The sequence below is a fragment of the Silene latifolia genome, chromosome 1, assembly GCF_048544455.1.
Source record: "Silene latifolia isolate original U9 population chromosome 1, ASM4854445v1, whole genome shotgun sequence".
In the NCBI taxonomy this organism is placed as follows: domain Eukaryota; kingdom Viridiplantae; phylum Streptophyta; class Magnoliopsida; order Caryophyllales; family Caryophyllaceae; genus Silene; species Silene latifolia.
In genome coordinates, this window is record NC_133526.1 from 107,960,076 (window position 1) to 107,971,063 (window position 10,988).

At 36.0% G+C, this 10,988-nt stretch overlaps 1 non-coding gene across 1 annotated transcript; it reads left to right on the forward strand.

Annotated features, from left to right (window-relative positions):
* Nucleotides 1-3,189: 3,189 nt before the first annotated feature.
* Nucleotides 3,190-3,296, forward strand: LOC141618449 (small nucleolar RNA R71). Its single transcript, XR_012531394.1, has one exon. It is a non-coding gene; the product is annotated as a small nucleolar RNA R71 (small nucleolar RNA).
* The last annotated feature ends 7,692 nt before the right edge of the window (nt 3,297-10,988 follow it).

The window sequence follows — 10,988 nt, forward strand, 5'->3', positions numbered from 1 at the left end:
AGATGTCCAGATTATTCTCAGGAGGTGTTCAGTGTATCAGCAGGCCAAAAGCTCGTTCCAGACTGGTCCTTACACTCCTCTACCAGTGCCTGATAAGCCATGGGAAGATGTAAGCATGGATTTTGTTGTTGCCTTACCCAGGACTCAGAGGGGCAAGGATTCTGTGATGGTAGTTGTTGATAGGTTCAGCAAGATTGTTCATTTTGTGGCATGCAAGAAGACTGAGGATGCTGCCAGTGTTGCTGAGCTCTATTTACAAGAAATTGTGAAGTTACATGGAGTGCCAAAGACCATAGTGTCTGACAGGGACACCAAGTTCATGAGTTATTTTTGGAAAACCCTGTGGAGGCTTCTGAAAACAAAGTTGTTGTTCAGTACATCTCACCACCCTCAGACTGATGGGCAAACTGAAGTCACCAACAAAACATTGGGTAGGATCCTGAGATACATAGTGAGCAAGTCCTTGAGGGATTGGGATTTGAAACTGTCACAAGATGAATTTGCATTCAACAAGGCACCATCAGCTGCAACTGGTCATAGTCCATTTGAGATAGTCTATGGAGTTAATCCACTCATGCCCTTAGATTTATCTAGTGTTCCAAGAGAGGAGATGAACCTTGATGCTAAGGCCAGAGCTGAACAAATGCTAAAACTTCATGAATCGGTCAAGAAACAAATTGAAAGAGCCAATGAAAGGTACATGAAGCAGTCCAAGGTCCCTCAAAGGAAGAAGGAATTCATGCCAGGTGATCTGGTCTGGATTCATCTAAGGAAAGAAAGGTTCCCAGCCAGGAGAAAGAACAAGTTAATGCCAAGAGCTGATGGCCCATTTGAAATTGTTGAAAAGATTGGATCAAATGCCTACAAGGTGGATTTACCAGGTGATTATGGGGTACATGGTACTTTCAATGTGGGAGATCTCAGTCCTTACTATGATTCAGATGATGAGGAGGCTACAGGGTTGAGGACAAGCCCTGTTCAACCAGGGAGGTTGCGGCGCAGGAGCCGGGATCAAGGCAACACCGATCGAGCAAAGCAGGCAATTCCAATCAGACTACCCTGTCAACAACCCCTGCCATGCCTGCTTTGAGAAGTCTCAGGTATCAGCACAAGCTCAACCACCAGCTGCCACCCTGGCCAGCTAAAACATTGAGTAACTAAGATCAGAAAAGTCGTAAGGAGCCCGGCCTAATTCACCCTACAATCAAAAGAAAATCCAACTGAAAGTCAAGCTGCGGAAAGGGACATAAAACATAAAGTAAATTACCATTTCTGGCTAAACAAAGAAGGAGTTGTTGCTGAAAAACTTTTGCTTGTCTCTCCATATTTCATATACCACCTCAGAGCCCAAGTCAAGACCCCCACTGCACCCATTCGTCCTTACACTCCCAGCCAAAGCAACACTGCAGCCTAGAAAGCAGCATGTCACTATCAGTGCAGGATTTCTGTTGTTTTCTTGCAATTTCTTTTAAACCATTTTGTCATCATTGTAAAATATTTCCAGTACCTTATTTATGTCCTAAGAACGAATCATGGCCCTTGGATGAGATTACTAGGGTAACCTTTGTACCAGATCTCCAAGAGGAAGGCCTATATAAGGACCTCTCCTCCAACTGCATTGAGGCAGCTTTTGATGAATATTAAACCTGAGTTTTCTCTCAATTTTAAATCTCTATAACTTGTGCTTAGTCTGTAGTTAAGAGTCAGGCTTGTTAATATCTTGTGCTTAGACTGTAGATGTTGAACAAAGTCTGTTGGTAAGGTTCATTCAATCCTGTGCTCAGACTGTGGTTTGTGTGATCTTGCTGTTAACTTGAGTTGGTTATTATCTATGCTAGGCTGTGATAATTTCCATGTTAAGTTGTCCAAATTGTTAGCTTGCTTCCCTGTGAGCATTCTGTGGGATTTAAGTTAATAATTATATCCTTTGGTTCCCTCTCAGTCATCAAATAACATTCCTGTGTCAAGCAGTCTGGTTCTTCCTGTCAGCTTGTCTTATTTATTCAACTAAAAATACTTAGAGTGTCTCAAAATTCCTGGAATTTTACTCAGAGTTAGGTAATCAATTAACTAGCTTGTCACCAAATTTCATGATTTTAGCAGGCCTTTTGGTAATTTTAATTATATTCTTAAGTCTGTTGCATTCCTGAACAATTCAGAAACTCTTATCTAGGCCAAGATTGAGTCTTTTGTGTCAGGCCTGGGATTGACACTGCAGGTGGGTTCTTCTTCCCTAGAGTTTTGCACAACTCTTTCCTTGTCACTAGCCTCCACAACTTTATCCTCAACTTGCTTCTTTGGTCCTTCATATCTTGTACCACTCCTCAAGTGAATGGCACTAACCGTTTCATGTCTTGGGGATTACTTTGAGGTGGTAATTGCCCCTTTTGTCTTTGAGAGCTTGAAGATGCTAGTTGGGTCATTTGAGTTTCCAACATTTTTGTGTAGGCTAGGATGTTGTTGATGGTGATGTCTTTTGCTTAGCTATCTTTTTGCATTTGAGTGAAAAATTCTTGTTGATTCTTTTGCATTTGGAGGACCGCTTTTTGAACATCAAAACCTTGGTCATTTTGTTGATTGTATGGAGTTTGATTTTGGTAACCTTGGTTTTGGTTGTAAAGGGTCTTTGATTTTGGTTTCTCATTGGAGGTGGGGTGTATGTTCGTTGATGGTTTTGAACATTTTGGCTTTTGTATGAGAGATTTGGATGGAATTTGGTGTTTTCATTGTAATAGTTGGAATAAGGGATACCACTTTTGTATGCTTGAAAAGCATTCAGTTGCTCACTTGTTCCCCTACATTCACTTTGGTCATGTCCCAAAGTTCCACAATTCTCACATATTCCATTTGGAATCGATGAAGATGCTACCATAGCATTAACATGTTACTTTGGTGATTTTGAGGCTTCTTCAACTTAGCCATAGCCTTTTCAAACTTCAAGTTGATGGTATCAATATGAGCACTAATTTGAGCATCCAATTGAGTAATAGAGTCCACTTCAGCTTTCCTCCTCTAGTAGCCTTGCGAGGTCTACTATATTGTGAATTATGGACCGCCATTTCCTCAATCTTGTTCCAAGTTTGATTATCGTCAACTTCGGTGAACATACCATTTGATCCCATGTTGAGAATGTTTCGGGAGTCTTCATAAAGACCATTCCAAAATTGTTGTACCAAGAACCACTCGCTAAGTCCATGATGAGGACATGAGCGACAAGTTCCTTTGAATCGCTCCCAAGCTTCATACAAGGATTCTTCGTCCCTTTGCTTAAAACCCGTGATTTGGGCTCTTAGCATGTTAGTCTTTTCCAGAGGATAGAACTTTTTGTAGAAAGCTAGAGCCAACTTCTTCCAAGAGTCAATTCCAAGAGTAGCCTAATCAAGGCTCTTTAACCATTTTTTCGCGGTACCAATTAGAGAAAAAGGAAATAAGACCCATCGAATTTGGTCTTGAGTCACTCCGGTTTGTGAAATTGCATAACAATAGTCACAAAAAGTCTCCATGTGGGAATGAGGGTCTTCACTAGGCATCCCCCCAGTTTGGCTTCTTTCGGCTAATTGGATAAATGCGGATTTTGCAATAAAATTTCCGGTTAAGTGTTGTGGTGTGGGAGTACCATTGGGTAGGTTTTCCTCGGTTGGTACGGAATGTGATGAAAACTTAGGCATTGTGGGTTGGTTGTGTGGTTGATTTTGTGTTGGGTTCTCCTAACCTTCTCTTGCAAAAGGGTTGATGAACTCAAGAGTATTTGGTTAAACATCTACAACCTCACCGATACCTCTCAAAGTATTTCTAGCAAGTCTTCTATTGGTTGTCAAAGTCCTTTCAATTTCGTGATCAATGGGTAATAAGTTACCTTGTGATCTTCTAGACATGCAAAATATCAAACAACTCGAAAACAATTAGAACAAACCTTGAGGAGTTTTACTTCCCCAAGGCAAAGAAAGACACAACTAATAACAATCAAAGAAAATCAAATCAAGTTAACACCGTCCCCGGCAATGGCGCCATTTTTGGTCGGTCCGCTTTGAGCTTAGATTTCGGTTACTTGTCGTTAGGAGCACCTAGACCAAAACAATATTTATAACTTCACAAACAACTCTACTTTTAGTAAAGAGGTAAGTAAAGGTCGGATCCCAAGGGACGGGTATTGATGTAGGATTTTCGATTGTAAGTAATGGTGTCTAGGGGTGTCACAATTTGGGTTGAGATAAGAAGATCACTAAACTAAATAACAATAAAAGTAAACAAGCAAGATGACTAAAATGAGATGTAAACAATTGATTTAAAAGCACTAGGGTGTCATGGGTTCATAGGGGATTCATGGGAATTGATCATACAAACATCTTCTCAAATTATAAGCAAGCAATTATTGTTGTGATAGGATCGAGTTGGTTTATATCTTACAATCCTAAGAAGGTTTGGGTCCTGGAGCCGAATCGATTAGATTTTACAACACCTACAAGTCAACTTAATCCTCCCTACTCAACTATATGCATGGTCTAATGAGACTCGAGTTGGTTTATGTCTTACAAGTCTCATTGAAAAGGTAAGTGATGGGTAAAAAATGCAAGGATTCATAGGCTCGCATTTCATCAAACATAACATGTGCATAAGTTGAGATCACAACAAGCAAGCAAATAAATTATGTGAACATATTAGATTAAGCATGAATCATTCCCCATGTTGGTTTCCCCTAATTCCCCATTAACCCTAGTTAAGGAAACTACTCACTCATTATCAAGTTTAACATGTTAACAAGGTTGTCAATCATATCAACAAAGCAAAACATGATGAATAAGTAAACATGATTAACAATAATTAAAAAGGGATTAAGAGAATTATACTTAATGATGATTCCAAAATAATAAGCAAAGAATAATAGAAGTACTTTATGAATGATTGGAAGGTTGTCAATCCTCCAAATAAACCCAAATAATCTTCAATTACCTAAAATAAAGGATGAACAATAGAGAAATTAAGGAAATGAGATTTGTATTAATACTTGATTAAAAGTTGATTACAAGATTAAAGAGAGATTAGAATAATATGGACTACGCTAAAGATTGATAAGAAGAACATGATAATCTAATTAGTATAATGGGGTATTTATAATGGGGATTAGGTGCACAAATTAGGGTTACTAAGGGTTTAAATGACGATTAAGTCCTTAAAAAAAGTTGAGGAAATGCTCCTCTCGAAGAAAGATGCGAGTCTCCTTTTTGCTAGTCTTTCGAAAATATGCGCATCCCGAGTAGAACAAGAAGAAGTCGGGCTGCACTGGAGAACAATCCGAGCGTCCAAAAGGTCGGGACGAGCGAATTGTGTAGGTGGTGGACGAGCGGCTTGGTGTGTGGGACGAGCGGACTGTGGAGCTCTTGGACGAGCGGCCTGGTGCTGGGACGCTCGGATTATGGTTCTTGGACGAGCGTCCCGATGCTGGGACGAGCGGATTCCAGTTCAGTGAGCTTTTTCTTCTTTCCTTCTTTTCTTCTTCCAACAAGCCTCCAGGATTTTGGCGGAGATGCAGGGATCTTCGTCATCATTGCCCATCTACTACATTATTTACAAAGGCCTTCTAGTCTTGTCTTCACTTTGATGCTTGGTGATTAGATTCGATCAATTTAGCTCTATTTTGCCATGAAAATGCAAGGTTTGCACTCCTCTCCTACTAAGGAAACAAAACCTCAAAGAATATGCAAAACAAAGGACTAAAGATAGTAAATGACCCAAATATGCACTAAAAAGCATAGGAACGAGGCTAATTCGGGGACTAAATATGCTCAAATATTGGTCACATCATTATCTCGTAATCGTAATGTACGAATGCACTTCTTAGATTGGTAAAGTTATAGCCTCACAGCTATAACATTGCTTATATAAGAGCTCAATGTTATAGCTCTTCTACTATAACATTGAGATGTGAAGTTTATATAATACACGACTAAAATGTTTTCAAATAGTTTTTGAAAAATGTTTTTGTTTCTTTAAATATTTTAGCAAAATGTATTTATTATGCAAGTGAGGTTATATTCTTATTGAGAATGGTTTTATTATAAGCTTATAATTAGTAATTGTATTGAATCAAGTTATGAGTTGAGTCATGTTACTAATTAGGGTTTCTAATATTACATACTCTAAAACCCTAAATGTAACCTAATGTCAAGCTAGGGTTTTCACGAAAAACAAACGCCTATGAGCCGTGTGGACTCTCGTGTAAACCTAATAATAAAACTTAAGTATTGTTAAGATTTTATTCTCTAGAATTATCTTAACATATCTTTTATATCTAGCATGATATGGTTATATATGATAAAATATTTTTGTTATGGAAAAATCTTATCATATCTTAAGATTTATGGAAAAGATACTAGGAGAATAATTGATAAAATTATCTTTTAGTTATTCTCTATCATTTCCTAAGATTTTAAGGATAGAAATAATAAGATATGATTTGTTTACATATCTTATATTTCGGCCATCTAGGGGTTTAAGGAAAATATATTAAGTATATATTTGATTGGATTATCTTATAATTATCCTATGTCTTTTCTAAGAGATTGCTTAAATAAAATAAGGAAAGTTGTTATGATTTTTCCTTATTTTCATTCGGTATATCTATTGTATTAGGGAAAGTAGATTAGGTGAACATATGATAAGATAATCTATTAACAACTTATATATTTTCCTAAGATTTTATGGATAAAAATAATAAGATATGATTCTATTTTCATATCATATTGTTTCGGCCATATTAGGGTTTCAAAGAAACCGAAACACCTCTCACCCCTTGCTCCTCTTGTGCTATAAATACTTTACTCTTTGCTACATTTGAATGTAAGACCCTTGAGCATAACTTTGATTTATTTTCAAAAAGCAAAAACCGTGTTTTAAAGCAAAAACCGTTTTGTTATTTTTCGAAAAAGGGTCGTGTGATTTATAAACTTGTGCATTCGTTCTTTCGTTATCGTTATAAGATAATAGTGCTTAATTGATTTCTTACTCGTTCATTAACGTGAACTTTTAGTAGAATCATTAGTGCTTTCTTATTAGCGTAAGTTAGTCACTCGAGTATTTAACGGTACTCACTTGAGTTACAACTAGGGTTAGTTGTACGAGTTGGGTTAGTAAATTTGTAATCCGTAGAAAGGTACTAAATTTATTAATCGAGAATAGTGGACGTAGGTTTCGATTTGTGAAACTGAACCACTTCAAAAATCCGTGTGTCTCTCCTTCTCTTTCGTTTATTTCGCGTTCTTTCAATTGGATCAATTACTTGGTGAATGTTTGATCAATAAACTTTGAGTAAGTAATCAATCCTTACGCTTAAACAAAAAAGTTAAAAAGTGGGATAATTTTTAATCCTCAATTCACCCCCCTCTTGGGTATTTTGGATCGATAGACTCTTCAATTGGTATCAGAGCCTCGTGCTCTTGATTGTCTAACCGTAAAGAGGCAGATCTGTCTATCTTTATTTATCTTATCGTTTTATATTCCGCTGCCTATCACGTGATAAATGGATTCCAAATACCTCAAGTGTCCCGTCTTTGATTGGAAGAATTATGGTTTATGGAAGAACATGATGACTCACTATGTGAAGGGTCATGATTGGGAGTGCTGGACGATTATCCAAAATGGACCGCATAAAATTTTGGTTGCATCCACTGAAGCTACTACCTACGGGTAAAAGGAAGAGGATTATGTCGAGGCTGACTACAAGAAGGCCGAAAAGAATTCTAAAGCAATAAGCCTATTGCAGAATGGCATGACTACTACAGAATTTGATCGCTTCTCTTCTTGCTTAACGGCCAAGGAAATATGGGACATCCTTGAAATAGCTTATGAAGGTACTTCCATTGTTAGGAAGCACCGCATAGATCTGTTAATACAGAAATATGAGCTATTCAGTATGGAGCCAAATGAGTCCTTAGATAGTATGTCCGCACGTTTTTCAAGCATCATAAACGAATTTAAAAACCTAGGAAGAAAATTTGATACCGAGGACATTGCAAGAAAGGTTGTTAGAAGCCTAACTAAAAAGTGGCGCGCCAAGGTCACTATAATGGAGGAATCAAGAGATCTTGCAAACCTATCCTATCATGAACTCATAGGTGCCCTCATGGCCCATGAACTCACTCTAAATGCTGATGAAGCAGAACCGAGTAGAGTAAAAACATGGCCTTGAAAAGCAAGGATGTCAGTTCCGACATAGAAGATGAGACCGTATTATTTTCTCGTCATTTTAAAAATAGAATTTTTCGAAACCAGCAAACAAAGTCTGCTGCTAATAACAACAAGTCTTTCAATAAGAAAACAACAGAGTCTAAATCATCATTCGCCAACAGAGGTTGCTTCAAGTGTGGAGAATCTGATCATATGATCAAGGATTGTCCCACATGGGAGAAAATTATAGACAAGACAAAATGTGAGAAGACAAAGAAGGAGTTTAAGCAAGTAATGATGGCTTCGTGTTGGGGAGATCTTGACTCTAAAGATGATGAAGGATCTGAAGATGACGAAGTAGCAAATTTTTGTCTCAGCAGCGTCTGTCTTGACCTAATCTCTGACAGCGACGATGATAACACGGATTCTCACTCAAATTACTGCTTTCTAGGAGAATCAGATAAAGATGATGATGATGAGGTTAATTATCTTGAACTCAAAAAACGCGTTAAGAAACTCTATAGAAATTCCCTAATTGAATTCTTTGAGCAATCCCTCGATAAATGTAATGAACAGGATATGGAACTAAAGGATCTAAAAGAACAGATTCTTGATATTGCTGAGGAGAATTATATTCTAAAGGCCAAATCTAAGAAGTTGAAATCTAAAGTTACAGCTGATAAAACTACAACATTAGATACTGCTAATGCTGAGAAGAAGGAACTAGAGTCTAAAGTTATGGCTAATGAAGTTATCACCTCGGACCTAAAGCTTAATATTAAGCATCTTCAAGCCAAAGTTATAGCTAATGAAGCTATAACTTTAGAACCTAGAAAAGCCAAAGAACCTTTAGAGTCTAAAGCCACATCTAATGAAGCAGTGATTTTAGATCAAAAGAAAGAAATAGATTCCCTCACAAAGCAATTGAAGGAATCTAAAACTGAGATGATCAATGTTAAGAAACAACATTCGGATGTTGTATTTATTCTTAACAAAAGGTTCCAAGACTTTCGTGACAATTACAAAAAGGATAATGACGTAGATCACCCGAAATGTCTTGAGGAAATTAAAACCCTAAAGGAGATACTCCTATGTTGGAGCTAGTGTCCTCCACAGTTAGTGTGATAACGTGTATAAATCTCTTATAGGTTCACAGGGTATACTTAGTATTTTATCAGTTGATTAACATTTATTAATAACGGTTGGCTTGCTAGATGTTTGACGTTATTATCATACTGATGGCGGTGATCAACTGGTCCCAAAAAGTCACACCTAAAGGATGTGTTTGAGAGATGTGATTATATGAAAATATAATCACATTGATGCCTTATATGACTAAAAGGTTAGTCCATGTATTTGACTAAAAGGTTAGTCAATGTGATGATGAGACGATTATTTAATACAATTAAATAATATTAGCTGAGACGAATTAATTGTTAATTCGTAAATTGAATATAAACTGTTATATTTAATTAATGTATATAATGTTAGCTTAAACGAATTAAGATGTTAATTTGTAATTAAACGTAAACGGTTATATTTAATTAGCAAATTATAAATATGCGACATTTATAGTTAATGTATATATTATACGAAATTGTCATAATAAATGTTGACAGACCGGTATTAATAAATCGACTACAAACTGTTGTGTGTGGACTTATTAAATACGTGACGACATAAATGACATTTGATAAATATACACATTTTATACAATATAAAACCAACCTAAAATAAGAAGATATTTTCTCCTTATTTTTGGTGGGATTCTCAGTTTGGAATAAAAAAAAAAGAGAAGAAAAATTCTTCGTCTCTTTTCTCCTCTTGTTGGACGGTTATAAGGAGAGAGAGGGAGATTATTTTTCTCACTTGATTTTTCCACAAAACTCTCATCAAAACCCTAAAAATAATTAGTGAAATTAGGGTTTCTTTTCTAGCAAAAGAAAGGCATTTCTTGGAGCATTTTGGGTGCAACGATTAGGAGAATATCGATCTCGATATTTGTTCTTAGGCCAAATTGCTAGGACCAAAGGTTGATTCTAATCTCTACTCCTTTTGTTTATGCAATTTCGTTTATGACTCGTAATTTCATAATTATAATTTCGTTATAATCCGATTTTCTTGATGAAATATACCGATATTTCCCACAAGTGGTATCAGAGCATAGGCCACGAAATTATTTTATATGATTTTCATAAATGGATTTAAACAAAGAAAAAAAATTTGAAAAAAAAAAAAAACTCTCGGCCGTGATAAATTTTTTTGCCGAGAGTTTTTTTTTTTTTTTTGATTCTTTGTTTCCATTTTGATTTATTGATATTGTTGTTTTAATATGTTAAGATGATAATATGATAAATTTGTAGATGTTTTGATTTAATAAGAATTAAATTAAAATGTAAATGGAAATCGTTTTGTTTGTTGATGTTCATTTGTTTTTGCTATATAGTTTTTGGCATACATGGTTTTAAATTGTTGTTTAGAATCATGATTCATTAACTTAATAATGTTCAAATCAATTGTGATGAATCAAATATTCGGATAATCGATTTAATCATAATTTAGATATTCATTTTAAGAGGTTAAATTGAATCATCTAGTTTGGATCCATGTTTAAATTAAAAGTTGATGATTATGCCAATCTTGTTATAGTAGCAACATTAAACAAATTGTTCACATAAAAGTTTTATTTCGTGAAAAGCAATAAAAAAAATTGGTTTTTTTGTTTTTAGGGCTAAATGCCGAGAAAAGAAAAAAAAAACTGTTTTTTGTTTTTAGGGCTAAATGCCGAGAAAAGAAAAAAAAACTGTTTTATTTCTTAGGGCACA